Source organism: Hyla sarda, chromosome 4 (genome assembly GCF_029499605.1).
Source record: "Hyla sarda isolate aHylSar1 chromosome 4, aHylSar1.hap1, whole genome shotgun sequence".
Lineage (NCBI taxonomy): Eukaryota > Metazoa > Chordata > Amphibia > Anura > Hylidae > Hyla > Hyla sarda.
The window spans coordinates 43,840,364-43,867,863 of NC_079192.1; the positions used below are offsets into that span (position 1 = coordinate 43,840,364).

Consider the following 27,500-nt stretch of genomic DNA (forward strand, 5'->3'; position numbering starts at 1 on the left):
AAAAAAAAGTAAAAAAGTGATCTAAAATTTGTATTCTTTTGAATTATCCGCTTGGCACTGGATCATACCACCATGCCACTTGCCTCGTTAGCGCAGTAGGTAGCGCGTTAGTCTCATAATCTGAAGGTCGTGAGTTCGATCCTCACACGGGGCAATTTTTCTTGGCTTTAGCCATGAGGTTTTGTTGATTTCCTTAAGAGATGAGCATGAGTTTAGCTTAGAAGGCAAGTGGACCAAATGAATGGCTTAAAGCTGTGGGGTAATGATTTTCTTTTTTCATCCACAAAGAACAACTCCAACTCCAGCTGCTTAACTCTGCAGTGATCTGGTCGGCCTATGAATTTAATAATCTGAAAACTGTGAGTTTGATTCCCACACCGGGCAATTTTTCCATCTTTTGCCATGAGGTTTGGTTGACTTCTTGTCTTTAGCCATGAGAGACAAAACTGGGCAATTTTCTTGTCTTTAGCCATGAGGTTTTGTTGATTTCCTTAAGAGATGGGCATGAGTTTAGCTTAGAAGGTAATTTTTCCATCTTTTGCCATGGGGTTTGGTTGACTTCTTGTCTTTAGCCATGAGAGACAAAACTGGGCAATTTTCTTGTCTTTAGCCATGAGGTTTTGCTGAATTCCTTAAGAGATGGGCATGAGTTTAGCTTAGAAGGCAAGTGGACCAAATGAATGGCTTAAAGCTGTGGGGTAATGATTTTCTTTTTCCATCCACAAAGTACAACTCCAACTCCAGCTGCTTAACTCTGCAGTGATCTGGTCGGCCTATGAATTTAATAATCTGAAAACTGTGAGTTTAATCCTCACACCAGGCAATTTTTCCATCTTTTGCCATGAGGTTTGGTTGACTTCCTTAGCATCATAGAGTTAGAAAGTGGAGATGGGGATGAGTTTAGCTTTGAAGCCAAGTGGGATCTTGAGAAAATGGATATAATAAATGGCTAACAACAGATGTGTTCCGATTTCTTTCTTTTCACCCACAAAGACCAACTAGAACTCCGTCCGCTTCACTTTCAAATGACCTCACCCTCCTTTGAACTTGCCTGCAAGTTTATAAAAAAAACACATTCCCATACCGGGAGTCGAACCCGGGCCGCCTGGGTGAAAACCAGGAATCCTAACCGCTAGACCATATGGGACCTGCTTCTGCCACAGTTTTTTTGTATGAGGAAAAAAAAAAGTAAAAAAGTGATCTAAAATTTGTATTCTTTTGAATTATCCGCTTGGCACTGGATCAAACCACCATGCCACTTGCCTCGTTAGCGCAGTAGGTAGCGCGTCAGTCTCATAATCTGAAGGTCGTGAGTTCGATCCTCACACGGGGCAATTTTTCTTGGCTTTAGCCATGAGGTTTTGTTGATTTCCTTAAGAGATGGGCATGAGTTTAGCTTAGAAGGCAAGTGGACCAAATGAATGGCTTAAAGCTGTGGGGTAATGATTTTCTTTTTTCATCCACAAAGAACAACTCCAACTCCAGCTGCTTAACTCTGCAGTGATCTGGTCGGCCTATGAATTTAATAATCTGAAAACTGTGAGTTTGATTCCCACACCGGGCAATTTTTCCATCTTTTGCCATGAGGTTTGGTTGACTTCTTGTCTTTAGCCATGAGAGACAAAACTGGGCAATTTTCTTGTCTTTAGCCATGAGGTTTTGTTGATTTCCTTAAGAGATGGGCATGAGTTTAGCTTAGAAGGTAATTTTTCCATCTTTTGCCATGGGGTTTGGTTGACTTCTTGTCTTTAGCCATGAGAGACAAAACTGGGCAATTTTCTTGTCTTTAGCCATGAGGTTTTGCTGAATTCCTTAAGAGATGGGCATGAGTTTAGCTTAGAAGGCAAGTGGACCAAATGAATGGCTTAAAGCTGTGGGGTAATGATTTTCTTTTTCCATCCAGAAAGTACAACTCCAACTCCAGCTGCTTAACTCTGCAGTGATCTGGTCGGCCTATGAATTTAATAATCTGAAAACTGTGAGTTTAATCCTCACACCAGGCAATTTTTCCATCTTTTGCCATGAGGTTTGGTTGACTTCCTTAGCATCATAGAGTTAGAAAGTGGAGATGGGGATGAGTTTAGCTTTGAAGCCAAGTGGGATCTTGAGAAAATCGATATAATAAATGGCTAACAACAGATGTGTTCCGATTTCTTTCTTTTCACCCACAAAGACAAACTACAACTCCATCCGCTTCACTTTCCAATGACCTCACCCTCCTTTGAACTTGCCTGCAAGTTTATAAAAAAAACACATTCCCATACCGGGAGTCGAACCCGGGCCGCCTGGATGAAAACCAGGAATCCTAACCGCTAGACCATATGGGACCTACTTCTGCCACTGTTTTTTTGTTGGAGGAAAAAAAAAAGTAAAAAAGTGATCTAAAATTTGTATTCTTTTGAATTATCAGCTTGGCACTGGATCATACCACCATGCCACTTGCCTCGTTAGCGCAGTAGGTAGCGCGTCAATCTCATAATCTGAAGGTCGTGAGTTCAATCCTCACACGGGGCAATTTTTCTTGGCTTTAGCCATGAGGTTTTGTTGATTTCCTTAAGAGATGGGCATGAGTTTAGCTTAGAAGGCAAGTGGACCAAATGAATGGCTTAAAGCTGTGGGGTAATGATTTTCTTTTTTCATCCACAAAGAACAACTCCAACTCCAGCTTCTTAACTCTGCAGTGATCTGGTCGGCCTATGAATTTAATAATCTGAAAACTGTGAGTTTGATTCCCACACCGGGCAATTTTTCCATCTTTTGCCATGAGGTTTGGTTGACTTCTTGTCTTTAGCCATGAGAGACAAAACTGGGCAATTTTCTTGTCTTTAGCCATGAGGTTTTGTTGATTTCCTTAAGAGATGGGCATGAGTTTAGCTTAGAAGGTAATTTTTCCATCTTTTGCCATGAGGTTTGGTTGACTTCTTGTCTTTAGCCATGAGAGACAAAACTGGGCAATTTTCTTGTCTTTAGCCATGAGGTTTTGCTGAATTCCTTAAGAGATGGGCATGAGTTTAGCTTAGAAGGCAAGTGGACCAAATGAATGGCTTAAAGCTGTGGGGTAATGATTTTCTTTTTCCATCCACAAAGTACAACTCCAACTTCAGCTGCTTAACTCTGCAGTGATCTGGTCGGCCTATGAATTTAATAATCTGAAAACTGTGAGTTTAATCCTCACACCAGGCAATTTTTCCATCTTTTGCCACGAGGTTTGGTTGACTTCCTTAGCATCATAGAGTTAGAAAGTGGAGATGGGGATGAGTTTAGCTTTGAAGCCAAGTGGGATCTTGAGAAAATGGATATAATAAATGGCTAACAACAGATGTGTTACGATTTCTTTCTTTTCACCCACAAAGATCAACTAGAACTCCGTCCGCTTCACTTTCAAATGACCTCACACTCCTTTGAACTTGCCTGCAAGTTTATAAAAAAAACACATTCCCATACCGGGAGTCGAACCCGGGCCGCCTGGGTGAAAACCAGGAATCCTAACCGCTAGACCATATGGAACCTGCTTCTGCCACAGTTTTTTTGTATGAGGAAAAAAAAAGTAAAAAAGTGATCTAAAATTTGTATTCTTTTGAATTATCCGCTTGGCACTGGATCATACCACCATGCCACTTGCCTCGTTAGCGCAGTAGGTAGCGCGTTAGTCTCATAATCTGAAGGTCGTGAGTTCGATCCTCACACGGGGCAATTTTTCTTGGCTTTAGCCATGAGGTTTTGTTGATTTCCTTAAGAGATGAGCATGAGTTTAGCTTAGAAGGCAAGTGGACCAAATGAATGGCTTAAAGCTGTGGGGTAATGATTTTCTTTTTTCATCCACAAAGAACAACTCCAACTCCAGCTGCTTAACTCTGCAGTGATCTGGTCGGCCTATGAATTTAATAATCTGAAAACTGTGAGTTTGATTCCCACACCGGGCAATTTTTCCATCTTTTGCCATGAGGTTTGGTTGACTTCTTGTCTTTAGCCATGAGAGACAAAACTGGGCAATTTTCTTGTCTTTAGCCATGAGGTTTTGTTGATTTCCTTAAGAGATGGGCATGAGTTTAGCTTAGAAGGTAATTTTTCCATCTTTTGCCATGAGGTTTGGTTGACTTCTTGTCTTTAGCCATGAGAGACAAAACTGGGCAATTTTCTTGTCTTTAGCCATGAGGTTTTGCTGAATTCCTTAAGAGATGGGCATGAGTTTAGCTTAGAAGGCAAGTGGACCAAATGAATGGCTTAAAGCTGTGGGGTAATGATTTTCTTTTTTCATCCACAAAGAACAACTCCAACTCCAGCTGCTTAACTCTGCAGTGATCTGGTCGGCCTATGAATTTAATAATCTGAAAACTGTGAGTTTGATTCCCACACCGGGCAATTTTTCCATCTTTTGCCATGAGGTTTGGTTGACTTCTTGTCTTTAGCCATGAGAGACAAAACTGGGCAATTTTCTTGTCTTTAGCCATGAGGTTTTGTTGATTTCCTTAAGAGATGGGCATGAGTTTAGCTTAGAAGGTAATTTTTCCATCTTTTGCCATGAGGTTTGGTTGACTTCTTGTCTTTAGCCATGAGAGACAAAACTGGGCAATTTTCTTGTCTTTAGCCATGAGGTTTTGCTGAATTCCTTAAGAGATGGGCATGAGTTTAGCTTAGAAGGCAAGTGGACCAAATGAATGGCTTAAAGCTGTGGGGTAATGATTTTCTTTTTCCATCCACAAAGTACAACTCCAACTCCAGCTGCTTAACTCTGCAGTGATCTGGTCGGCCTATGAATTTAATAATCTGAAAACTGTGAGTTTAATCCTCACACCAGGCAATTTTTCCATCTTTTGCCATGAGGTTTGGTTGACTTCCTCAGCATCATAGAGTTAGAAAGTGGAGATGGGGATGAGTTTAGCTTTGAAGCCAAGTGGGATCTTGAGAAAATGGATATAATAAATGGCTAACAACAGATGTGTTCCGATTTCTTTCTTTTCACCCACAAAGACCAACTAGAACTCCGTCCGCTTCACTTTCAAATGACCTCACCCTCCTTTGAACTTGCCTGCAAGTTTATAAAAAAAACACATTCTCATACCGGGAGTCGAACCCGGGCCGCCTGGGTGAAAACCAGGAATCCTAACCGCTAAACCATATGGGACCTGCTTCTGCCACAGTTTTTTTGTATGAGGAAAAAAAAAAGTAAAAAAGTGATCTAAAATTTGTATTCTTTTGAATTATCCGCTTGGCACTGGATCAAACCACCATGCCACTTGCCTCGTTAGCGCAGTAGGTAGCGCGTCAGTCTCATAATCTGAAGGTCGTGAGTTCGATCTTCACACGGGGCAATTTTTCTTGGCTTTAGCCATGAGGTTTTGTTGATTTCCTTAAGAGATGGGCATGAGTTTAGCTTAGAAGGCAAGTGGACCAAATGAATGGCTTAAAGCTGTGGGGTAATGATTTTCTTTTTTCATCCACAAAGAACAACTCCAACTCCAGCTGCTTAACTCTGCAGTGATCTGGTCAGCCTATGAATTTAATAATCTGAAAACTGTGAGTTTGATTCCCACACCGGGCAATTTTTCCATCTTTTGCCATGAGGTTTGGTTGACTTCTTGTCTTTAGCCATGAGAGACAAAACTGGGCAATTTTCTTGTCTTTAGCCATGAGGTTTTGTTGATTTCCTTAAGAGATGGGCATGAGTTTAGCTTAGAAGGTAATTTTTCCATCTTTTGCCATGGGGTTTGGTTGACTTCTTGTCTTTAGCCATGAGAGACAAAACTGGGCAATTTTCTTGTCTTTAGCCATGAGGTTTTGCTGAATTCCTTAAGAGATGGGCATGAGTTTAGCTTAGAAGGCAAGTGGACCAAATGAATGGCTTAAAGCTGTGGGGTAATGATTTTCTTTTTCCATCCACAAAGTACAACTCCAACTTCAGCTGCTTAACTCTGCAGTGATCTGGTCAGCCTATGAATTTAATAATCTGAAAACTGTGAGTTTAATCCTCACACCAGGCAATTTTTCCATCTTTTGCCATGAGGTTTGGTTGACTTCCTTAGCATCATAGAGTTAGAAAGTGGAGATGGGGATGAGTTTAGCTTTGAAGCCAAGTGGGATCTTGAGAAAATCGATATAATAAATGGCTAACAACAGATGTGTTCCGATTTCTTTCTTTTCACCCACAAAGACCAACTACAACTCCATCCGCTTCACTTTCCAATGACCTCACCCTCCTTTGAACTTGCCTGCAAGTTTATAAAAAAAACACATTCCCATACCGGGAGTCGAACCCGGGCGGCCTGGGTGAAAACCAGGAATCCTAACCGCTAGACCATATGGGACCTACTTCTGCCACTGTTTTTTTGTTTGAGGAAAAAAAAAAAGCAAAAAAGTGATCTAAAATTTGTATTCTTTTGAATTATCAGCTTGGCACTGGATCATACCACCATGCCACTTGCCTCGTTAGCGCAGTAGGTAGCACGTCAGTCTCATAATCTGAAGGTCGTGAGTTCAATCCTCACACACTACAACTCCATCCGCTTCACTTTCCAATGACCTCACCCTCCTTTGAACTTGCCTGCAAGTTTATAAAAAAAACACATTCCCATACCGGGAGTCGAACCCGGGCCGCCTGGGTGAAAACCAGGAATCCTAACCGCTAGACCATATGGGACCTGCTTCTGCCACAGTTTTTTTGTTGGAGGAAAAAAAAAAAAAAAAAAAGTGATCTACAATTTGTATTCTTTTGAATTATCCGCTTGGCACAAGATCATACCACCATGCCACTTGCCTCGTTAGCGTAGTAGGTAGCGCGTCAGTCTCATAATCTGAAGGTCGTGAGTTCGATCCTCACACGGGGCAATTTTTCTTGGCTTTAGCCATGAGGTTTTGTTGATTTCCTTAAGAGATGGGCATGAGTTTAGCTTAGAAGGCAAGTGGACCAAATGAATGGCTTAAAGCTGTGGGGTAATGATTTTCTTTTTTCATCCACAAAGAACAACTCCAACTCCAGCTTCTTAACTCTGCAGTGATCTGGTCGGCCTATGAATTTAATAATCTGAAAACTGTGAGTTTGATTCCCACACCGGGCAATTTTTCCATCTTTTGCCATGAGGTTTGGTTGACTACTTGTCTTTAGCCATGAGAGACAAAACTGGGCAATTTTCTTGTCTTTAGCCATGAGGTTTTGTTGATTTCCTTAAGAGATGGGCATGAGTTTAGCTTAGAAGGTAATTTTTCCATCTTTTGCCATGAGGTTTGGTTGACTTCTTGTCTTTAGCCATGAGAGACAAAACTGGGCAATTTTCTTGTCTTTAGCCATGAGGTTTTGCTGAATTCCTTAAGAGATGGGCATGAGTTTAGCTTAGAAGGCAAGTGGACCAAATGAATGGCTTAAAGCTGTGGGGTAATGATTTTCTTTTTCCATCCACAAAGTACAACTCCAACTTCAGCTGCTTAACTCTGCAGTGATCTGGTCGGCCTATGAATTTAATAATCTGAAAACTGTGAGTTTAATCCTCACACCAGGCAATTTTTCCATCTTTTGCCACGAGGTTTGGTTGACTTCCTTAGCATCATAGAGTTAGAAAGTGGAGATGGGGATGAGTTTAGCTTTGAAGCCAAGTGGGATCTTGAGAAAATGGATATAATAAATGGCTAACAACAGATGTGTTCCGATTTCTTTCTTTTCACCCACAAAGACCAACTAGAACTCCGTCCGCTTCACTTTCAAATGACCTCACCCTCCTTTGAACTTGCCTGCAAGTTTATAAAAAAAACACATTCCCATACCGGGAGTCGAACCCGGGCCGCCTGGGTGAAAACCAGGAATCCTAACCGCTAGACCATATGGAACCTGCTTCTGCCACAGTTTTTTTGTATGAGGAAAAAAAAAAGTAAAAAAGTGATCTAAAATTTGTATTCTTTTGAATTATCCGCTTGGCACTGGATCATACCACCATGCCACTTGCCTTGTTAGCGCAGTAGGTAGCGCGTTAGTCTCATAATCTGAAGGTCGTGAGTTCGATCCTCACACGGGGCAATTTTTCTTGGCTTTAGCCATGAGGTTTTGTTGATTTCCTTAAGAGATGAGCATGAGTTTAGCTTAGAAGGCAAGTGGACCAAATGAATGGCTTAAAGCTGTGGGGTAATGATTTTCTTTTTTCATCCACAAAGAACAACTCCAACTCCAGCTGCTTAACTCTGCAGTGATCTGGTCGGCCTATGAATTTAATAATCTGAAAACTGTGAGTTTGATTCCCACACCGGGCAATTTTTCCATCTTTTGCCATGAGGTTTGGTTGACTTCTTGTCTTTAGCCATGAGAGACAAAACTGGGCAATTTTCTTGTCTTTAGCCATGAGGTTTTGTTGATTTCCTTAAGAGATGGGCATGAGTTTAGCTTAGAAGGTAATTTTTCCATCTTTTGCCATGAGGTTTGGTTGACTTCTTGTCTTTAGCCATGAGAGACAAAACTGGGCAATTTTCTTGTCTTTAGCTATGAGGTTTTGCTGAATTCCTTAAGAGATGGGCATGAGTTTAGCTTAGAAGGCAAGTGGACCAAATGAATGGCTTAAAGCTGTGGGGTAATGATTTTCTTTTTTCATCCACAAAGAACAACTCCAACTCCAGCTGCTTAACTCTGCAGTGATCTGGTCGGCCTATGAATTTAATAATCTGAAAACTGTGAGTTTGATTCCCACACCGGGCAATTTTTCCATCTTTTGCCATGAGGTTTGGTTGACTTCTTGTCTTTAGCCATGAGAGACAAAACTGGGCAATTTTCTTGTCTTTAGCCATGAGGTTTTGTTGATTTCCTTAAGAGATGGGCATGAGTTTAGCTTAGAAGGTAATTTTTCCATCTTTTGCCATGAGGTTTGGTTGACTTCTTGTCTTTAGCCATGAGAGACAAAACTGGGCAATTTTCTTGTCTTTAGCCATGAGGTTTTGCTGAATTCCTTAAGAGATGGGCATGAGTTTAGCTTAGAAGGCAAGTGGACCAAATGAATGGCTTAAAGCTGTGGGGTAATGATTTTCTTTTTCCATCCACAAAGTACAACTCCAACTCCAGCTGCTTAACTCTGCAGTGATCTGGTCGGCCTATGAATTTAATAATCTGAAAACTGTGAGTTTAATCCTCACACCAGGCAATTTTTCCATCTTTTGCCATGAGGTTTGGTTGACTTCCTCAGCATCATAGAGTTAGAAAGTGGAGATGGGGATGAGTTTAGCTTTGAAGCCAAGTGGGATCTTGAGAAAATGGATATAATAAATGGCTAACAACAGATGTGTTCCGATTTCTTTCTTTTCACCCACAAAGACCAACTAGAACTCCGTCCGCTTCACTTTCAAATGACCTCACCCTCCTTTGAACTTGCCTGCAAGTTTATAAAAAAAACACATTCCCATACCGGGAGTCGAACCCGGGCCGCCTGGGTGAAAACCAGGAATCCCAACCGCTAAACCATATGGGACCTGCTTCTGCCACAGTTTTTTTGTATGAGGAAAAAAAAAAGTAAAAAAGTGATCTAAAATTTGTATTCTTTTGAATTATCCGCTTGCCACTGGATCAAACCACCATGCCACTTGCCTCGTTAGCGCAGTAGGTAGCGCGTCAGTCTCATAATCTGAAGGTCGTGAGTTCGATCCTCACACGGGGCAATTTTTCTTGGCTTTAGCCATGAGGTTTTGTTGATTTCCTTAAGAGATGGGCATGAGTTTAGCTTAGAAGGCAAGTGGACCAAATGAATGGCTTAAAGCTGTGGGGTAATGATTTTCTTTTTTCATCCACAAAGAACAACTCCAACTCCAGCTGCTTAACTCTGCAGTGATCTGGTCGGCCTATGAATTTAATAATCTGAAAACTGTGAGTTTGATTCCCACACCGGGCAATTTTTCCATCTTTTGCCATGAGGTTTGGTTGACTTCTTGTCTTTAGCCATGAGAGACAAAACTGGGCAATTTTCTTGTCTTTAGCCATGAGGTTTTGTTGATTTCCTTAAGAGATGGGCATGAGTTTAGCTTAGAAGGTAATTTTTCCATCTTTTGCCATGGGGTTTGGTTGACTTCTTGTCTTTAGCCATGAGAGACAAAACTGGGCAATTTTCTTGTCTTTAGCCATGAGGTTTTGCTGAATTCCTTAAGAGATGGGCATGAGTTTAGCTTAGAAGGCAAGTGGACCAAATGAATGGCTTAAAGCTGTGGGGTAATGATTTTCTTTTTCCATCCACAAAGTACAACTCCAACTCCAGCTGCTTAACTCTGCAGTGATCTGGTCGGCCTATGAATTTAATAATCTGAAAACTGTGAGTTTAATCCTCACACCAGGCAATTTTTCCATCTTTTGCCATGAGGTTTGGTTGACTTCCTTAGCATCATATAGTTAGAAAGTGGAGATGGGGATGAGTTTAGCTTTGAAGCCAAGTGGGATCTTGAGAAAATCGATATAATAAATGGCTAACAACAGATGTGTTCCGATTTCTTTCTTTTCACCCACAAAGACCAACTACAACTCCATCCGCTTCACTTTCCAATTACCTCACCCTCCTTTGAACTTGCCTGCAAGTTTATAAAAAAAACACATTCCCATACCGGGAGTCGAACCCGGGCGGCCTGGGTGAAAACCAGGAATCCTAACCGCTAGACCATATGGGACCTACTTCTGCCACTGTTTTTTTGTTTGAGGAAAAAAAAAAAGCAAAAAAGTGATCTAAAATTTGTATTCTTTTGAATTATCAGCTTGGCACTGGATCATACCACCATGCCACTTGCCTCGTTAGCGCAGTAGGTAGCACGTCAGTCTCATAATCTGAAGGTCGTGAGTTCAATCCTCACACACTACAACTCCATCCGCTTCACTTTCCAATGACCTCACCCTCCTTTGAACTTGCCTGCAAGTTTATAAAAAAAACACATTCCCATACCGGGAGTCGAACCCGGGCCGCCTGGGTGAAAACCAGGAATCCTAACCGCTAGACCATATGGGACCTGCTTCTGCCACAGTTTTTTTGTTGGAGGAAAAAAAAAAAATTAAAAAGTGATCTACAATTTGTATTCTTTTGAATTATCCGCTTGGCACAAGATCATACCACCATGCCACTTGCCTCGTTAGCGCAGTAGGTAGCGCGTCAGTCTCATAATCTGAAGGTCGTGAGTTCGATCCTCACACGGGGCAATTTTTCTTGGCTTTAGCCATGAGATTTTGTTGATTTCCTTAAGAGATGGGCATGAGTTTAGCTTAGAAGGCAAGTGGACCAAATGAATGGCTTAAAGCTGTGGGGTAATGATTTTCTTTTTTCATCCACAAAGAACAACTCCAACTCCAGCTTCTTAACTCTGCAGTGATCTGGTCGGCCTATGAATTTAATAATCTGAAAACTGTGAGTTTGATTCCCACACCGGGCAATTTTTCCATCTTTTGCCATGAGGTTTGGTTGACTACTTGTCTTTAGCCATGAGAGACAAAACTGGGCAATTTTCTTGTCTTTAGCCATGAGGTTTTGTTGATTTCCTTAAGAGATGGGCATGAGTTTAGCTTAGAAGGTAATTTTTCCATCTTTTGCCATGAGGTTTGGTTGACTTCTTGTCTTTAGCCATGAGAGACAAAACTGGGCAATTTTCTTGTCTTTAGCCATGAGGTTTTGCTGAATTCCTTAAGAGATGGGCATGAGTTTAGCTTAGAAGGCAAGTGGACCAAATGAATGGCTTAAAGCTGTGGGGTAATGATTTTCTTTTTCCATCCACAAAGTACAACTCCAACTTCAGCTGCTTAACTCTGCAGTGATCTGGTCGGCCTATGAATTTAATAATCTGAAAACTGTGAGTTTAATCCTCACACCAGGCAATTTTTCCATCTTTTGCCACGAGGTTTGGTTGACTTCCTTAGCATCATAGAGTTAGAAAGTGGAGATGGGGATGAGTTTAGCTTTGAAGCCAAGTGGGATCTTGAGAAAATGGATATAATAAATGGCTAACAACAGATGTGTTCCGATTTCTTTCTTTTCACCCACAAAGACCAACTAGAACTCCGTCCGCTTCACTTTCAAATGACCTCACCCTCCTTTGAACTTGCCTGCAAGTTTATAAAAAAAACACATTCCCATACCGGGAGTCGAACCCGGGCCGCCTGGGTGAAAACCAGGAATCCTAACCGCTAGACCATATGGAACCTGCTTCTGCCACAGTTTTTTTGTATGAGGAAAAAAAAAAGTAAAAAAGTGATCTAAAATTTGTATTCTTTTGAATTATCCGCTTGGCACTGGATCATACCACCATGCCACTTGCCTTGTTAGCGCAGTAGGTAGCGCGTTAGTCTCATAATCTGAAGGTCGTGAGTTCGATCCTCACACGGGGCAATTTTTCTTGGCTTTAGCCATGAGGTTTTGTTGATTTCCTTAAGAGATGAGCATGAGTTTAGCTTAGAAGGCAAGTGGACCAAATGAATGGCTTAAAGCTGTGGGGTAATGATTTTCTTTTTTCATCCACAAAGAACAACTCCAACTCCAGCTGCTTAACTCTGCAGTGATCTGGTCGGCCTATGAATTTAATAATCTGAAAACTGTGAGTTTGATTCCCACACCGGGCAATTTTTCCATCTTTTGCCATGAGGTTTGGTTGACTTCTTGTCTTTAGCCATGAGAGACAAAACTGGGCAATTTTCTTGTCTTTAGCCATGAGGTTTTGTTGATTTCCTTAAGAGATGGGCATGAGTTTAGCTTAGAAGGTAATTTTTCCATCTTTTGCCATGAGGTTTGGTTGACTTCTTGTCTTTAGCCATGAGAGACAAAACTGGGCAATTTTCTTGTCTTTAGCTATGAGGTTTTGCTGAATTCCTTAAGAGATGGGCATGAGTTTAGCTTAGAAGGCAAGTGGACCAAATGAATGGCTTAAAGCTGTGGGGTAATGATTTTCTTTTTTCATCCACAAAGAACAACTCCAACTCCAGCTGCTTAACTCTGCAGTGATCTGGTCGGCCTATGAATTTAATAATCTGAAAACTGTGAGTTTGATTCCCACACCGGGCAATTTTTCCATCTTTTGCCATGAGGTTTGGTTGACTTCTTGTCTTTAGCCATGAGAGACAAAACTGGGCAATTTTCTTGTCTTTAGCCATGAGGTTTTGTTGATTTCCTTAAGAGATGGGCATGAGTTTAGCTTAGAAGGTAATTTTTCCATCTTTTGCCATGAGGTTTGGTTGACTTCTTGTCTTTAGCCATGAGAGACAAAACTGGGCAATTTTCTTGTCTTTAGCCATGAGGTTTTGCTGAATTCCTTAAGAGATGGGCATGAGTTTAGCTTAGAAGGCAAGTGGACCAAATGAATGGCTTAAAGCTGTGGGGTAATGATTTTCTTTTTCCATCCACAAAGTACAACTCCAACTCCAGCTGCTTAACTCTGCAGTGATCTGGTCGGCCTATGAATTTAATAATCTGAAAACTGTGAGTTTAATCCTCACACCAGGCAATTTTTCCATCTTTTGCCATGAGGTTTGGTTGACTTCCTCAGCATCATAGAGTTAGAAAGTGGAGATGGGGATGAGTTTAGCTTTGAAGCCAAGTGGGATCTTGAGAAAATGGATATAATAAATGGCTAACAACAGATGTGTTCCGATTTCTTTCTTTTCACCCACAAAGACCAACTAGAACTCCGTCCGCTTCACTTTCAAATGACCTCACCCTCCTTTGAACTTGCCTGCAAGTTTATAAAAAAAACACATTCCCATACCGGGAGTCGAACCCGGGCCGCCTGGGTGAAAACCAGGAATCCTAACCGCTAAACCATATGGGACCTGCTTCTGCCACAGTTTTTTTGTATGAGGAAAAAAAAAAGTAAAAAAGTGATCTAAAATTTGTATTCTTTTGAATTATCCGCTTGGCACTGGATCAAACCACCATGCCACTTGCCTCGTTAGCGCAGTAGGTAGCGCGTCAGTCTCATAATCTGAAGGTCGTGAGTTCGATCCTCACACGGGGCAATTTTTCTTGGCTTTAGCCATGAGGTTTTGTTGATTTCCTTAAGAGATGGGCATGAGTTTAGCTTAGAAGGCAAGTGGACCAAATGAATGGCTTAAAGCTGTGGGGTAATGATTTTCTTTTTTCATCCACAAAGAACAACTCCAACTCAAGCTGCTTAACTCTGCAGTGATCTGGTCGGCCTATGAATTTAATAATCTGAAAACTGTGAGTTTGATTCCCACACCGGGCAATTTTTCCATCTTTTGCCATGAGGTTTGGTTGACTTCTTGTCTTTAGCCATGAGAGACAAAACTGGGCAATTTTCTTGTCTTTAGCCATGAGGTTTTGTTGATTTCCTTAAGAGATGGGCATGAGTTTAGCTTAGAAGGTAATTTTTCCATCTTTTGCCATGAGGTTTGGTTGACTTCTTGTCTTTAGCCATGAGAGACAAAACTGGGCAATTTTCTTGTCTTTAGCCATGAGGTTTTGCTGAATTTCTTAAGAGATGGGCATGAGTTTAGCTTAGAAGGCAAGTGGACCAAATGAATGGCTTAAAGCTGTGGGGTAATGATTTTCTTTTTCCATCCACAAAGTACAACTCCAACTTCAGCTGCTTAACTCTGCAGTGATCTGGTCGGCCTATGAATTTAATAATCTGAAAACTGTGAGTTTAATCCTCACACCAGGCAATTTTTCCATCTTTTGCCACGAGGTTTGGTTGACTTCCTTAGCATCATAGAGTTAGAAAGTGGAGATGGGGATGAGTTTAGCTTTGAAGCCAAGTGGGATCTTGAGAAAATGGATATAATAAATGGCTAACAACAGATGTGTTCCGATTTCTTTCTTTTCACCCACAAAGACCAACTAGAACTCCGTCCGCTTCACTTTCAAATGACCTCACCCTCCTTTGAACTTGCCTGCAAGTTTATAAAAAAAACACATTCCCATACCGGGAGTCGAACCCGGGCCGCCTGGGTGAAAACCAGGAATCCTAACCGCTAGACCATATGGGACCTGCTTCTGCCACAGTTTTTTTGTTGGAGGAAAAAAAAAAAGTAAAAAAGTGATCTAAAATTTGTATTCTTTTGAATTATCCGCTTGGCACTGGATCATACCACCATGCCACTTGCCTCGTTAGCGTAGTAGGTAGCGCGTCAGTCTCATAATCTGAAGGTCGTGAGTTCGATCCTCACACGGGGCAATTTTTCTTGGCTTTAGCCATGAGGTTTTGTTGATTTCCTTAAGAGATGGGCATGAGTTTAGCTTAGAAGGCAAGTGGACCAAATGAATGGCTTAAAGCTGTGGGGTAATGATTTTCTTTTTTCATCCACAAAGAACAACTCCAACTCCAGCTTCTTAACTCTGCAGTGATCTGGTCGGCCTATGAATTTAATAATCTGAAAACTGTGAGTTTGATTCCCACACCGGGCAATTTTTCCATCTTTTGCCATGAGGTTTGGTTGACTTCTTGTCTTTAGCCATGAGAGACAAAACTGGGCAATTTTCTTGTCTTTAGCCATGAGGTTTTGTTGATTTCCTTAAGAGATGGGCATGAGTTTAGCTTAGAAGGTAATTTTTCCATCTTTTGCCATGAGGTTTGGTTGACTTCTTGTCTTTAGCCATGAGAGACAAAACTGGGCAATTTTCTTGTCTTTAGCCATGAGGTTTTGCTGAATTTCTTAAGAGATGGGCATGAGTTTAGCTTAGAAGGCAAGTGGACCAAATGAATGGCTTAAAGCTGTGGGGTAATGATTTTCTTTTTCCATCCACAAAGTACAACTCCAACTTCAGCTGCTTAACTCTGCAGTGATCTGGTCGGCCTATGAATTTAATAATCTGAAAACTGTGAGTTTAATCCTCACACCAGGCAATTTTTCCATCTTTTGCCACAAGGTTTGGTTGACTTCCTTAGCATCATAGAGTTAGAAAGTGGAGATGGGGATGAGTTTAGCTTTGAAGCCAAGTGGGATCTTGAGAAAATGGATATAATAAATGGCTAACAACAGATGTGTTCCGATTTCTTTCTTTTCACCCACAAAGACCAACTAGAACTCCGTCCGCTTCACTTTCAAATGACCTCACCCTCCTTTGAACTTGCCTGCAAGTTTATAAAAAAAACACATTCCCATACCGGGAGTCGAACCCGGGCCGCCTGGGTGAAAACCAGGAATCCTAACCGCTAGACCATATGGAACCTGCTTCTGCCACAGTTTTTTTGTATGAGGAAAAAAAAAAGTAAAAAAGTCATCTAAAATTTGTATTCTTTTGAATTATCCGCTTGGCACTGGATCATACCACCATGCCACTTGCCTCGTTAGCGCAGTAGGTAGCGCGTTAGTCTCATAATCTGAAGGTCGTAAGTTCGATCCTCACACGGGGCAATTTTTCTTGGCTTTAGCCATGAGGTTTTGTTGATTTCCTTAAGAGATGAGCATGAGTTTAGCTTAGAAGGCAAGTGGACCAAATGAATGGCTTAAAGCTGTGGGGTAATGATTTTCTTTTTTCATCCACAAAGAACAACTCCATCTCCAGCTGCTTAACTCTGCAGTGATCTGGTCGGCCTATGAATTTAATAATCTGAAAACTGTGAGTTTGATTCCCACACCGGGCAATTTTTCCATCTTTTGCCATGAGGTTTGGTTGACTTCTTGTCTTTAGCCATGAGAGACAAAACTGGGCAATTTTCTTGTCTTTAGCCATGAGGTTTTGTTGATTTCCTTAAGAGATGGGCATGAGTTTAGCTTAGAAGGTAATTTTTCCATCTTTTGCCATGAGGTTTGGTTGACTTCTTGTCTTTAGCCATGAGAGACAAAACTGGGCAATTTTCTTGTCTTTAGCCATGAGGTTTTGCTGAATTCCTTAAGAGATGGGCATGAGTTTAGCTTAGAAGGCAAGTGGACCAAATGAATGGCTTAAAGCTGTGGGGTAATGATTTTCTTTTTTCATCCACAAAGAACAACTCCAACTCCAGCTGCTTAACTCTGCAGTGATCTGGTCGGCCTATGAATTTAATAATCTGAAAACTGTGAGTTTGATTCCCACACCGGGCAATTTTTCCATCTTTTGCCATGAGGTTTGGTTGACTTCTTGTCTTTAGCCATGAGAGACAAAACTGGGCAATTTTCTTGTCTTTAGCCATGAGGTTTTGTTGATTTCCTTAAGAGATGGGCATGAGTTTAGCTTAGAAGGTAATTTTTCCATCTTTTGCCATGAGGTTTGGTTGACTTCTTGTCTTTAGCCATGAGAGACAAAACTGGGCAATTTTCTTGTCTTTAGCCATGAGGTTTTGCTGAATTCCTTAAGAGATGGGCATGAGTTTAGCTTAGAAGGCAAGTGGACCAAATGAATGGCTTAAAGCTGTGGGGTAATGATTTTCTTTTTCCATCCACAAAGTACAACTCCAACTCCAGCTGCTTAACTCTGCAGTGATCTGGTCGGCCTATGAATTTAATAATCTGAAAACTGTGAGTTTAATCCTCACACCAGGCAATTTTTCCATCTTTTGCCATGAGGTTTGGTTGACTTCCTTAGCATCATAGAGTTAGAAAGTGGAGATGGGGATGAGTTTAGCTTTGAAGCCAAGTGGGATCTTGAGAAAATCGATATAATAAATGGCTAACAACAGATGTGTTCCGATTTCTTTCTTTTCACCCACAAAGACCAACTACAACTCCATCCGCTTCACTTTCCAATGACCTCACCCTCCTTTGAACTTGCCTGCAAGTTTATAAAAAAAACACATTCCCATACCGGGAGTCGAACCCGGGCCGCCTGGGTGAAAACCAGGAATCCTAACCGCTAGACCATATGGGACCTACGTCTGCCACTGTTTTTTTGTTTGAGGAAAAAAAAAAAGTAAAAAAGTGATCTAAAATTTGTATTCTTTTGAATTATCAGCTTGGCACTGGATCATACCATCATACCACCATGCCACTTGCCTCGTTAGCGCAGTAGGTAGCGCATCAGTCTCATAATCTGAAGGTCGTGAGTTCAATCCTCACACGGGGCAATTTTTCTTGGCTTTAGCCATGAGGTTTTGTTGATTTCCTTAAGAGATGGGCATGAGTTTAGCTTAGAAGGCAAGTGGACCAAATGAATGGCTTAAAGCTGTGGGGTAATGATTTTCTTTTTTCATCCACAAAGAACAACTCCAACTCCAGCTTCTTAACTCTGCAGTGATCTGGTCGGCCTATGAATTTAATAATCTGAAAACTGTGAGTTTGATTCCCACACCGGGCAATTTTTCCATCTTTTGCCATGAGGTTTGGTTGACTTCTTGTCTTTAGCCATGAGAGACAAAACTGGGCAATTTTCTTGTCTTTAGCCATGAGGTTTTGTTGATTTCCTTAAGAGATGGGCATGAGTTTAGCTTAGAAGGTAATTTTTCCATCTTTTGCCATGAGGTTTGGTTGACTTCTTGTCTTTAGCCATGAGAGACAAAACTGGGCAATTTTCTTGTCTTTAGCCATGAGGTTTTGTTGATTTCCTTAAGAGATGGGCATGAGTTTAGCTTAGAAGGCAAGTGGACCAAATGAATGGCTTAAAGCTGTGGGGTAATGATTTTCTTTTTCCATCCACAAAGTACAACTCCAACTTCAGCTGCTTAACTCTGCAGTGATCTGGTCGGCCTATGAATTTAATAATCTGAAAACTGTGAGTTTAATCCTCACACCAGGCAATTTTTCCATCTTTTGCCACGAGGTTTGGTTGACTTCCTTAGCATCATAGAGTTAGAAAGTGGAGATGGGGATGAGTTTAGCTTTGAAGCCAAGTGGGATCTTGAGAAAATGGATATAATAAATGGCTAACAACAGATGTGTTCCGATTTCTTTCTTTTCACCCACAAAGACCAACTAGAACTCCGTCCGCTTCACTTTCAAATGACCTCACCCTCCTTTGAACTTGCCTGCAAGTTTATAAAAAAAACACATTCCCATACCGGGAGTCGAACCCGGGCCGCCTGGGTGAAAACCAGGAATCCTAACCGCTAGACCATATGGAACCTGCTTCTGCCACAGTTTTTTTGTATGAGGAAAAAAAAAAGTAAAAAAGTGATCTAAAATTTGTATTCTTTTGAATTATCCGCTTGGCACTGGATCATACCACCATGCCACTTGCCTTGTTAGCGCAGTAGGTAGCGCGTTAGTCTCATAATCTGAAGGTCGTGAGTTCGATCCTCACACGGGGCAATTTTTCTTGGCTTTAGCCATGAGGTTTTGTTGATTTCCTTAAGAGATGAGCATGAGTTTAGCTTAGAAGGCAAGTGGACCAAATGAATGGCTTAAAGCTGTGGGGTAATGATTTTCTTTTTTCATCCACAAAGAACAACTCCAACTCCAGCTGCTTAACTCTGCAGTGATCTGGTCGGCCTATGAATTTAATAATCTGAAAACTGTGAGTTTGATTCCCACACCGGGCAATTTTTCCATCTTTTGCCATGAGGTTTGGTTGACTTCTTGTCTTTAGCCATGAGAGACAAAACTGGGCAATTTTCTTGTCTTTAGCCATGAGGTTTTGTTGATTTCCTTAAGAGATGGGCATGAGTTTAGCTTAGAAGGTAATTTTTCCATCTTTTGCCATGAGGTTTGGTTGACTTCTTGTCTTTAGCCATGAGAGACAAAACTGGGCAATTTTCTTGTCTTTAGCTATGAGGTTTTGCTGAATTCCTTAAGAGATGGGCATGAGTTTAGCTTAGAAGGCAAGTGGACCAAATGAATGGCTTAAAGCTGTGGGGTAATGATTTTCTTTTTTCATCCACAAAGAACAACTCCAACTCCAGCTGCTTAACTCTGCAGTGATCTGGTCGGCCTATGAATTTAATAATCTGAAAACTGTGAGTTTGATTCCCACACCGGGCAATTTTTCCATCTTTTGCCATGAGGTTTGGTTGACTTCTTGTCTTTAGCCATGAGAGACAAAACTGGGCAATTTTCTTGTCTTTAGCCATGAGGTTTTGTTGATTTCCTTAAGAGATGGGCATGAGTTTAGCTTAGAAGGTAATTTTTCCATCTTTTGCCATGAGGTTTGGTTGACTTCTTGTCTTTAGCCATGAGAGACAAAACTGGGCAATTTTCTTGTCTTTAGCCATGAGGTTTTGCTGAATTCCTTAAGAGATGGGCATGAGTTTAGCTTAGAAGGCAAGTGGACCAAATGAATGGCTTAAAGCTGTGGGGTAATGATTTTCTTTTTCCATCCACAAAGTACAACTCCAACTCCAGCTGCTTAACTCTGCAGTGATCTGGTCGGCCTATGAATTTAATAATCTGAAAACTGTGAGTTTAATCCTCACACCAGGCAATTTTTCCATCTTTTGCCATGAGGTTTGGTTGACTTCCTCAGCATCATAGAGTTAGAAAGTGGAGATGGGGATGAGTTTAGCTTTGAAGCCAAGTGGGATCTTGAGAAAATGGATATAATAAATGGCTAACAACAGATGTGTTCCGATTTCTTTCTTTTCACCCACAAAGACCAACTAGAACTCCGTCCGCTTCACTTTCAAATGACCTCACCCTCCTTTGAACTTGCCTGCAAGTTTATAAAAAAAACACATTCCCATACCGGGAGTCGAACCCGGGCCGCCTGGGTGAAAACCAGGAATCCCAACCGCTAAACCATATGGGACCTGCTTCTGCCACAGTTTTTTTGTATGAGGAAAAAAAAAAGTAAAAAAGTGATCTAAAATTTGTATTCTTTTGAATTATCCGCTTGGCACTGGATCAAACCACCATGCCACTTGCCTCGTTAGCGCAGTAGGTAGCGCGTCAGTCTCATAATCTGAAGGTCGTGAGTTCGATCCTCACACGGGGCAATTTTTCTTGGCTTTAGCCATGAGGTTTTGTTGATTTCCTTAAGAGATGGGCATGAGTTTAGCTTAGAAGGCAAGTGGACCAAATGAATGGCTTAAAGCTGTGGGGTAATGATTTTCTTTTTTCATCCACAAAGAACAACTCCAACTCCAGCTGCTTAACTCTGCAGTGATCTGGTCGGCCTATGAATTTAATAATCTGAAAACTGTGAGTTTGATTCCCACACCGGGCAATTTTTCCATCTTTTGCCATGAGGTTTGGTTGACTTCTTGTCTTTAGCCATGAGAGACAAAACTGGGCAATTTTCTTGTCTTTAGCCATGAGGTTTTGTTGATTTCCTTAAGAGATGGGCATGAGTTTAGCTTAGAAGGTAATTTTTCCATCTTTTGCCATGGGGTTTGGTTGACTTCTTGTCTTTAGCCATGAGAGACAAAACTGGGCAATTTTCTTGTCTTTAGCCATGAGGTTTTGCTGAATTCCTTAAGAGATGGGCATGAGTTTAGCTTAGAAGGCAAGTGGACCAAATGAATGGCTTAAAGCTGTGGGGTAATGATTTTCTTTTTCCATCCACAAAGTACAACTCCAACTCCAGCTGCTTAACTCTGCAGTGATCTGGTCGGCCTATGAATTTAATAATCTGAAAACTGTGAGTTTAATCCTCACACCAGGCAATTTTTCCATCTTTTGCCATGAGGTTTGGTTGACTTCCTTAGCATCATATAGTTAGAAAGTGGAGATGGGGATGAGTTTAGCTTTGAAGCCAAGTGGGATCTTGAGAAAATCGATATAATAAATGGCTAACAACAGATGTGTTCCGATTTCTTTCTTTTCACCCACAAAGACCAACTACAACTCCATCCGCTTCACTTTCCAATTACCTCACCCTCCTTTGAACTTGCCTGCAAGTTTATAAAAAAAACACATTCCCATACCGGGAGTCGAACCCGGGCGGCCTGGGTGAAAACCAGGAATCCTAACCGCTAGACCATATGGGACCTACTTCTGCCACTGTTTTTTTGTTTGAGGAAAAAAAAAAAGCAAAAAAGTGATCTAAAATTTGTATTCTTTTGAATTATCAGCTTGGCACTGGATCATACCACCATGCCACTTGCCTCGTTAGCGCAGTAGGTAGCACGTCAGTCTCATAATCTGAAGGTCGTGAGTTCAATCCTCACACACTACAACTCCATCCGCTTCACTTTCCAATGACCTCACCCTCCTTTGAACTTGCCTGCAAGTTTATAAAAAAAACACATTCCCATACCGGGAGTCGAACCCGGGCCGCCTGGGTGAAAACCAGGAATCCTAACCGCTAGACCATATGGGACCTGCTTCTGCCACAGTTTTTTTGTTGGAGGAAAAAAAAAAAATTAAAAAGTGATCTACAATTTGTATTCTTTTGAATTATCCGCTTGGCACAAGATCATACCACCATGCCACTTGCCTCGTTAGCGCAGTAGGTAGCGCGTCAGTCTCATAATCTGAAGGTCGTGAGTTCGATCCTCACACGGGGCAATTTTTCTTGGCTTTAGCCATGAGATTTTGTTGATTTCCTTAAGAGATGGGCATGAGTTTAGCTTAGAAGGCAAGTGGACCAAATGAATGGCTTAAAGCTGTGGGGTAATGATTTTCTTTTTTCATCCACAAAGAACAACTCCAACTCCAGCTTCTTAACTCTGCAGTGATCTGGTCGGCCTATGAATTTAATAATCTGAAAACTGTGAGTTTGATTCCCACACCGGGCAATTTTTCCATCTTTTGCCATGAGGTTTGGTTGACTACTTGTCTTTAGCCATGAGAGACAAAACTGGGCAATTTTCTTGTCTTTAGCCATGAGGTTTTGTTGATTTCCTTAAGAGATGGGCATGAGTTTAGCTTAGAAGGTAATTTTTCCATCTTTTGCCATGAGGTTTGGTTGACTTCTTGTCTTTAGCCATGAGAGACAAAACTGGGCAATTTTCTTGTCTTTAGCCATGAGGTTTTGCTGAATTCCTTAAGAGATGGGCATGAGTTTAGCTTAGAAGGCAAGTGGACCAAATGAATGGCTTAAAGCTGTGGGGTAATGATTTTCTTTTTCCATCCACAAAGTACAACTCCAACTTCAGCTGCTTAACTCTGCAGTGATCTGGTCGGCCTATGAATTTAATAATCTGAAAACTGTGAGTTTAATCCTCACACCAGGCAATTTTTCCATCTTTTGCCACGAGGTTTGGTTGACTTCCTTAGCATCATAGAGTTAGAAAGTGGAGATGGGGATGAGTTTAGCTTTGAAGCCAAGTGGGATCTTGAGAAAATGGATATAATAAATGGCTAACAACAGATGTGTTCCGATTTCTTTCTTTTCACCCACAAAGACCAACTAGAACTCCGTCCGCTTCACTTTCAAATGACCTCACCCTCCTTTGAACTTGCCTGCAAGTTTATAAAAAAAACACATTCCCATACCGGGAGTCGAACCCGGGCCACCTGGGTGAAAACCAGGAATCCTAACCGCTAGACCATATGGAACCTGCTTCTGCCACAGTTTTTTTGTATGAGGAAAAAAAAAAGTAAAAAAGTGATCTAAAATTTGTATTCTTTTGAATTATCCGCTTGGCACTGGATCATACCACCATGCCACTTGCCTTGTTAGCGCAGTAGGTAGCGCGTTAGTCTCATAATCTGAAGGTCGTGAGTTCGATCCTCACACGGGGCAATTTTTCTTGGCTTTAGCCATGAGGTTTTGTTGATTTCCTTAAGAGATGAGCATGAGTTTAGCTTAGAAGGCAAGTGGACCAAATGAATGGCTTAAAGCTGTGGGGTAATGATTTTCTTTTTTCATCCACAAAGAACAACTCCAACTCCAGCTGCTTAACTCTGCAGTGATCTGGTCGGCCTATGAATTTAATAATCTGAAAACTGTGAGTTTGATTCCCACACCGGGCAATTTTTCCATCTTTTGCCATGAGGTTTGGTTGACTTCTTGTCTTTAGCCATGAGAGACAAAACTGGGCAATTTTCTTGTCTTTAGCCATGAGGTTTTGTTGATTTCCTTAAGAGATGGGCATGAGTTTAGCTTAGAAGGTAATTTTTCCATCTTTTGCCATGAGGTTTGGTTGACTTCTTGTCTTTAGCCATGAGAGACAAAACTGGGCAATTTTCTTGTCTTTAGCTATGAGGTTTTGCTGAATTCCTTAAGAGATGGGCATGAGTTTAGCTTAGAAGGCAAGTGGACCAAATGAATGGCTTAAAGCTGTGGGGTAATGATTTTCTTTTTTCATCCACAAAGAACAACTCCAACTCCAGCTGCTTAACTCTACAGTGATCTGGTCGGCCTATGAATTTAATAATCTGAAAACTGTGAGTTTGATTCCCACACCGGGCAATTTTTCCATCTTTTGCCATGAGGTTTGGTTGACTTCTTGTCTTTAGCCAAGAGAGACAAAACTGGGCAATTTTCTTGTCTTTAGCCATGAGGTTTTGTTGATTTCCTTAAGAGATGGGCATGAGTTTAGCTTATAAGGTAATTTTTCCATCTTTTGCCATGAGGTTTGGTTGACTTCTTGTCTTTAGCCATGAGAGACAAAACTGGGCAATTTTCTTGTCTTTAGCCATGAGGTTTTGCTGAATTCCTTAAGAGATGGGCATGAGTTTAGCTTAGAAGGCAAGTGGACCAAATGAATGGCTTAAAGCTGTGGGGTAATGATTTTCTTTTTCCATCCACAAAGTACAACTCCAACTCCAGCTGCTTAACTCTGCAGTGATCTGGTCGGCCTATGAATTTAATAATCTGAAAACTGTGAGTTTAATCCTCACACCAGGCAATTTTTCCATCTTTTGCCATGAGGTTTGGTTGACTTCCTCAGCATCATAGAGTTAGAAAGTGGAGATGGGGATGAGTTTAGCTTTGAAGCCAAGTGGGATCTTGAGAAAATGGATATAATAAATGGCTAACAACAGATGTGTTCCGATTTCTTTCTTTTCACCCACAAAGACCAACTAGAACTCCGTCCGCTTCACTTTCAAATGACCTCACCCTCCTTTGAACTTGCCTGCAAGTTTATAAAAAAAACACATTCCCATACCGGGAGTCGAACCCGGGCCGCCTGGGTGAAAACCAGGAATCCTAACCGCTAAACCATATGGGACCTGCTTCTGCCACAGTTTTTTTGTATGAGGAAAAAAAAAAGTAAAAAAGTGATCTAAAATTTGTATTCTTTTGAATTATCCGCTTGGCACTGGATCAAACCACCATGCCACTTGCCTCGTTAGCGCAGTAGGTAGCGCGTCAGTCTCATAATCTGAAGGTCGTGAGTTCGATCCTCACACGGGGCAATTTTTCTTGGCTTTAGCCATGAGGTTTTGTTGATTTCCTTAAGAGATGGGCATGAGTTTAGCTTAGAAGGCAAGTGGACCAAATGAATGGCTTAAAGCTGTGGGGTAATGATTTTCTTTTTTCATCCACAAAGAACAACTCCAACTCAAGCTGCTTAACTCTGCAGTGATCTGGTCGGCCTATGAATTTAATAATCTGAAAACTGTGAGTTTGATTCCCACACCGGGCAATTTTTCCATCTTTTGCCATGAGGTTTGGTTGACTTCTTGTCTTTAGCCATGAGAGACAAAACTGGGCAATTTTCTTGTCTTTAGCCATGAGGTTTTGTTGATTTCCTTAAGAGATGGGCATGAGTTTAGCTTAGAAGGTAATTTTTCCATCTTTTGCCATGGGGTTTGGTTGACTTCTTGTCTTTAGCCATGAGAGACAAAACTGGGCAATTTTCTTGTCTTTAGCCATGAGGTTTTGCTGAATTCCTTAAGAGATGGGCATGAGTTTAGCTTAGAAGGCAAGTGGACCAAATGAATGGCTTAAAGCTGTGGGGTAATGATTTTCTTTTTTCATCCACAAAGAACAACTCCAACTCCAGCTTCTTAACTCTGCAGTGATCTGGTCGGCCTATGAATTTAATAATCTGAAAACTGTGAGTTTGATTCCCACACCGGGCAATTTTTCCATCTTTTGCCATGAGGTTTGGTTGACTTCTTGTCTTTAGCCATGAGAGACAAAACTGGGCAATTTTCTTGTCTTTAGCCATGAGGTTTTGTTGATTTCCTTAAGAGATGGGCATGAGTTTAGCTTAGAAGGTAATTTTTCCATCTTTTGCCATGAGGTTTGGTTGACTTCTTGTCTTTAGCCAAGAGAGACAAAACTGGGCAATTTTCTTGTCTTTAGCCATGAGGTTTTGCTGAATTCCTTAAGAGATGGGCATGAGTTTAGCTTAGAAGGCAAGTGGATCAAATGAATGGCTTAAAGCTGTGGGGTAATGATTTTCTTTTTCCATCCACAAAGTACAACTCCAACTTCAGCTGCTTAACTCTGCAGTGATCTGGTCGGCCTATGAATTTAATAATCTGAAAACTGTGAGTTTAATCCTCACACCAGGCAATTTTTCCATCTTTTGCCACGAGGTTTGGTTGACTTCCTTAGCATCATAGAGTTAGAAAGTGGAGATGGGGATGAGTTTAGCTTTGAAGCCAAGTGGGATCTTGAGAAAATCGATATAATAAATGGCTAACAACAGATGTGTTCCGATTTCTTTCTTTTCACCCACAAAGACCAACTACAACTCCATCCGCTTCACTTTCCAATGACCTCACCCTCCTTTGAACTTGCCTGCAAGTTTATAAAAAAAACACATTCCCATACCGGGAGTCGAACCCGGGCCGCCTGGGTGAAAACCAGGAATCCTAACCGCTAGACCATATGGGACCTGCTTCTGCCACAGTTTTTTTGTTGGAGGAAAAAAAAAAAGTAAAAAAGTGATCTAAAATTTGTATTCTTTTGAATTATCCGCTTGGCACTGGATCATACCACCATGCCACTTGCCTCGTTAGCGTAGTAGGTAGCGCGTCAGTCTCATAATCTGAAGGTCGTGAGTTCGATCCTCACACGGGGCAATTTTTCTTGGCTTTAGCCATGAGGTTTTGTTGATTTCCTTAAGAGATGGGCATGAGTTTAGCTTAGAAGGCAAGTGGACCAAATGAATGGCTTAAAGCTGTGGGGTAATGATTTTCTTTTTTCATCCACAAAGAACAACTCCAACTCCAGCTTCTTAACTCTGCAGTGATCTGGTCGGCCTATGAATTTAATAATCTGAAAACTGTGAGTTTGATTCCCACACCGGGCAATTTTTCCATCTTTTGCCATGAGGTTTGGTTGACTTCTTGTCTTTAGCCATGAGAGACAAAACTGGGCAATTTTCTTGTCTTTAGCCATGAGGTTTTGTTGATTTCCTTAAGAGATGGGCATGAGTTTAGCTTAGAAGGTAATTTTTCCATCTTTTGCCATGAGGTTTGGTTGACTTCTTGTCTTTAGCCATGAGAGACAAAACTGGGCAATTTTCTTGTCTTTAGCCATGAGGTTTTGCTGAATTTCTTAAGAGATGGGCATGAGTTTAGCTTAGAAGGCAAGTGGACCAAATGAATGGCTTAAAGCTGTGGGGTAATGATTTTCTTTTTCCATCCACAAAGTACAACTCCAACTTCAGCTGCGTAACTCTGCAGTGATCTGGTCGGCCTATGAATTTAATAATCTGAAAACTGTGAGTTTAATCCTCACACCAGGCAATTTTTCCATCTTTTGCCACAAGGTTTGGTTGACTTCCTTAGCATCATAGAGTTAGAAAGTGGAGATGGGGATGAGTTTAGCTTTGAAGCCAAGTGGGATCTTGAGAAAATGGATATAATAAATGGCTAACAACAGATGTGTTCCGATTTCTTTCTTTTCACCCACAAAGACCAA

General features: G+C 41.3%; 39 non-coding genes across 39 annotated transcripts; 19 read left to right on the forward strand and 20 right to left on the reverse strand.

The window, feature by feature from the left end:
• The first annotated feature begins 81 nt into the window (after window positions 1-81).
• On the forward strand, window positions 82-154 carry TRNAM-CAU (transfer RNA methionine (anticodon CAU)). The gene has a single exon. It is a non-coding gene; the product is annotated as a tRNA-Met (tRNA).
• A 921-nt stretch (window positions 155-1,075) lies between these two features.
• TRNAE-UUC (transfer RNA glutamic acid (anticodon UUC)) lies at window positions 1,076-1,147 on the reverse strand. The gene has a single exon. It is a non-coding gene; the product is annotated as a tRNA-Glu (tRNA).
• A 114-nt stretch (window positions 1,148-1,261) lies between these two features.
• Window positions 1,262-1,334, forward strand: TRNAM-CAU (transfer RNA methionine (anticodon CAU)). Its single transcript has one exon. It is a non-coding gene; the product is annotated as a tRNA-Met (tRNA).
• Window positions 1,335-2,255: 921 nt separating this feature from the next.
• On the reverse strand, window positions 2,256-2,327 carry TRNAE-UUC (transfer RNA glutamic acid (anticodon UUC)). The gene has a single exon. It is a non-coding gene; the product is annotated as a tRNA-Glu (tRNA).
• A 114-nt stretch (window positions 2,328-2,441) lies between these two features.
• TRNAM-CAU (transfer RNA methionine (anticodon CAU)) lies at window positions 2,442-2,514 on the forward strand. Its single transcript has one exon. It is a non-coding gene; the product is annotated as a tRNA-Met (tRNA).
• A 921-nt stretch (window positions 2,515-3,435) lies between these two features.
• TRNAE-UUC (transfer RNA glutamic acid (anticodon UUC)) lies at window positions 3,436-3,507 on the reverse strand. The gene has a single exon. It is a non-coding gene; the product is annotated as a tRNA-Glu (tRNA).
• A 113-nt stretch (window positions 3,508-3,620) lies between these two features.
• TRNAM-CAU (transfer RNA methionine (anticodon CAU)) lies at window positions 3,621-3,693 on the forward strand. The gene has a single exon. It is a non-coding gene; the product is annotated as a tRNA-Met (tRNA).
• A 1,360-nt stretch (window positions 3,694-5,053) lies between these two features.
• Window positions 5,054-5,125, reverse strand: TRNAE-UUC (transfer RNA glutamic acid (anticodon UUC)). Its single transcript has one exon. It is a non-coding gene; the product is annotated as a tRNA-Glu (tRNA).
• A 114-nt stretch (window positions 5,126-5,239) lies between these two features.
• On the forward strand, window positions 5,240-5,312 carry TRNAM-CAU (transfer RNA methionine (anticodon CAU)). Its single transcript has one exon. It is a non-coding gene; the product is annotated as a tRNA-Met (tRNA).
• A 921-nt stretch (window positions 5,313-6,233) lies between these two features.
• On the reverse strand, window positions 6,234-6,305 carry TRNAE-UUC (transfer RNA glutamic acid (anticodon UUC)). Its single transcript has one exon. It is a non-coding gene; the product is annotated as a tRNA-Glu (tRNA).
• Window positions 6,306-6,565: 260 nt separating this feature from the next.
• Window positions 6,566-6,637, reverse strand: TRNAE-UUC (transfer RNA glutamic acid (anticodon UUC)). Its single transcript has one exon. It is a non-coding gene; the product is annotated as a tRNA-Glu (tRNA).
• A 115-nt stretch (window positions 6,638-6,752) lies between these two features.
• TRNAM-CAU (transfer RNA methionine (anticodon CAU)) lies at window positions 6,753-6,825 on the forward strand. The gene has a single exon. It is a non-coding gene; the product is annotated as a tRNA-Met (tRNA).
• A 921-nt stretch (window positions 6,826-7,746) lies between these two features.
• Window positions 7,747-7,818, reverse strand: TRNAE-UUC (transfer RNA glutamic acid (anticodon UUC)). Its single transcript has one exon. It is a non-coding gene; the product is annotated as a tRNA-Glu (tRNA).
• A 114-nt stretch (window positions 7,819-7,932) lies between these two features.
• TRNAM-CAU (transfer RNA methionine (anticodon CAU)) lies at window positions 7,933-8,005 on the forward strand. The gene has a single exon. It is a non-coding gene; the product is annotated as a tRNA-Met (tRNA).
• A 1,546-nt stretch (window positions 8,006-9,551) lies between these two features.
• TRNAM-CAU (transfer RNA methionine (anticodon CAU)) lies at window positions 9,552-9,624 on the forward strand. Its single transcript has one exon. It is a non-coding gene; the product is annotated as a tRNA-Met (tRNA).
• A 921-nt stretch (window positions 9,625-10,545) lies between these two features.
• On the reverse strand, window positions 10,546-10,617 carry TRNAE-UUC (transfer RNA glutamic acid (anticodon UUC)). The gene has a single exon. It is a non-coding gene; the product is annotated as a tRNA-Glu (tRNA).
• A 260-nt stretch (window positions 10,618-10,877) lies between these two features.
• Window positions 10,878-10,949, reverse strand: TRNAE-UUC (transfer RNA glutamic acid (anticodon UUC)). Its single transcript has one exon. It is a non-coding gene; the product is annotated as a tRNA-Glu (tRNA).
• A 115-nt stretch (window positions 10,950-11,064) lies between these two features.
• Window positions 11,065-11,137, forward strand: TRNAM-CAU (transfer RNA methionine (anticodon CAU)). The gene has a single exon. It is a non-coding gene; the product is annotated as a tRNA-Met (tRNA).
• A 921-nt stretch (window positions 11,138-12,058) lies between these two features.
• TRNAE-UUC (transfer RNA glutamic acid (anticodon UUC)) lies at window positions 12,059-12,130 on the reverse strand. The gene has a single exon. It is a non-coding gene; the product is annotated as a tRNA-Glu (tRNA).
• A 114-nt stretch (window positions 12,131-12,244) lies between these two features.
• Window positions 12,245-12,317, forward strand: TRNAM-CAU (transfer RNA methionine (anticodon CAU)). The gene has a single exon. It is a non-coding gene; the product is annotated as a tRNA-Met (tRNA).
• A 1,360-nt stretch (window positions 12,318-13,677) lies between these two features.
• On the reverse strand, window positions 13,678-13,749 carry TRNAE-UUC (transfer RNA glutamic acid (anticodon UUC)). Its single transcript has one exon. It is a non-coding gene; the product is annotated as a tRNA-Glu (tRNA).
• Window positions 13,750-13,863: 114 nt separating this feature from the next.
• On the forward strand, window positions 13,864-13,936 carry TRNAM-CAU (transfer RNA methionine (anticodon CAU)). Its single transcript has one exon. It is a non-coding gene; the product is annotated as a tRNA-Met (tRNA).
• Window positions 13,937-14,857: 921 nt separating this feature from the next.
• On the reverse strand, window positions 14,858-14,929 carry TRNAE-UUC (transfer RNA glutamic acid (anticodon UUC)). Its single transcript has one exon. It is a non-coding gene; the product is annotated as a tRNA-Glu (tRNA).
• Window positions 14,930-15,044: 115 nt separating this feature from the next.
• TRNAM-CAU (transfer RNA methionine (anticodon CAU)) lies at window positions 15,045-15,117 on the forward strand. The gene has a single exon. It is a non-coding gene; the product is annotated as a tRNA-Met (tRNA).
• A 921-nt stretch (window positions 15,118-16,038) lies between these two features.
• Window positions 16,039-16,110, reverse strand: TRNAE-UUC (transfer RNA glutamic acid (anticodon UUC)). The gene has a single exon. It is a non-coding gene; the product is annotated as a tRNA-Glu (tRNA).
• Window positions 16,111-17,657: 1,547 nt separating this feature from the next.
• TRNAE-UUC (transfer RNA glutamic acid (anticodon UUC)) lies at window positions 17,658-17,729 on the reverse strand. The gene has a single exon. It is a non-coding gene; the product is annotated as a tRNA-Glu (tRNA).
• Window positions 17,730-17,852: 123 nt separating this feature from the next.
• Window positions 17,853-17,925, forward strand: TRNAM-CAU (transfer RNA methionine (anticodon CAU)). Its single transcript has one exon. It is a non-coding gene; the product is annotated as a tRNA-Met (tRNA).
• Window positions 17,926-18,846: 921 nt separating this feature from the next.
• Window positions 18,847-18,918, reverse strand: TRNAE-UUC (transfer RNA glutamic acid (anticodon UUC)). Its single transcript has one exon. It is a non-coding gene; the product is annotated as a tRNA-Glu (tRNA).
• Window positions 18,919-19,032: 114 nt separating this feature from the next.
• TRNAM-CAU (transfer RNA methionine (anticodon CAU)) lies at window positions 19,033-19,105 on the forward strand. Its single transcript has one exon. It is a non-coding gene; the product is annotated as a tRNA-Met (tRNA).
• Window positions 19,106-20,651: 1,546 nt separating this feature from the next.
• TRNAM-CAU (transfer RNA methionine (anticodon CAU)) lies at window positions 20,652-20,724 on the forward strand. The gene has a single exon. It is a non-coding gene; the product is annotated as a tRNA-Met (tRNA).
• Window positions 20,725-21,645: 921 nt separating this feature from the next.
• Window positions 21,646-21,717, reverse strand: TRNAE-UUC (transfer RNA glutamic acid (anticodon UUC)). Its single transcript has one exon. It is a non-coding gene; the product is annotated as a tRNA-Glu (tRNA).
• Window positions 21,718-21,977: 260 nt separating this feature from the next.
• On the reverse strand, window positions 21,978-22,049 carry TRNAE-UUC (transfer RNA glutamic acid (anticodon UUC)). The gene has a single exon. It is a non-coding gene; the product is annotated as a tRNA-Glu (tRNA).
• Window positions 22,050-22,164: 115 nt separating this feature from the next.
• TRNAM-CAU (transfer RNA methionine (anticodon CAU)) lies at window positions 22,165-22,237 on the forward strand. The gene has a single exon. It is a non-coding gene; the product is annotated as a tRNA-Met (tRNA).
• A 921-nt stretch (window positions 22,238-23,158) lies between these two features.
• TRNAE-UUC (transfer RNA glutamic acid (anticodon UUC)) lies at window positions 23,159-23,230 on the reverse strand. Its single transcript has one exon. It is a non-coding gene; the product is annotated as a tRNA-Glu (tRNA).
• Window positions 23,231-23,344: 114 nt separating this feature from the next.
• Window positions 23,345-23,417, forward strand: TRNAM-CAU (transfer RNA methionine (anticodon CAU)). Its single transcript has one exon. It is a non-coding gene; the product is annotated as a tRNA-Met (tRNA).
• A 1,360-nt stretch (window positions 23,418-24,777) lies between these two features.
• TRNAE-UUC (transfer RNA glutamic acid (anticodon UUC)) lies at window positions 24,778-24,849 on the reverse strand. Its single transcript has one exon. It is a non-coding gene; the product is annotated as a tRNA-Glu (tRNA).
• A 114-nt stretch (window positions 24,850-24,963) lies between these two features.
• Window positions 24,964-25,036, forward strand: TRNAM-CAU (transfer RNA methionine (anticodon CAU)). Its single transcript has one exon. It is a non-coding gene; the product is annotated as a tRNA-Met (tRNA).
• A 1,360-nt stretch (window positions 25,037-26,396) lies between these two features.
• On the reverse strand, window positions 26,397-26,468 carry TRNAE-UUC (transfer RNA glutamic acid (anticodon UUC)). Its single transcript has one exon. It is a non-coding gene; the product is annotated as a tRNA-Glu (tRNA).
• A 115-nt stretch (window positions 26,469-26,583) lies between these two features.
• Window positions 26,584-26,656, forward strand: TRNAM-CAU (transfer RNA methionine (anticodon CAU)). The gene has a single exon. It is a non-coding gene; the product is annotated as a tRNA-Met (tRNA).
• Window positions 26,657-27,500: the final 844 nt, after the last annotated feature.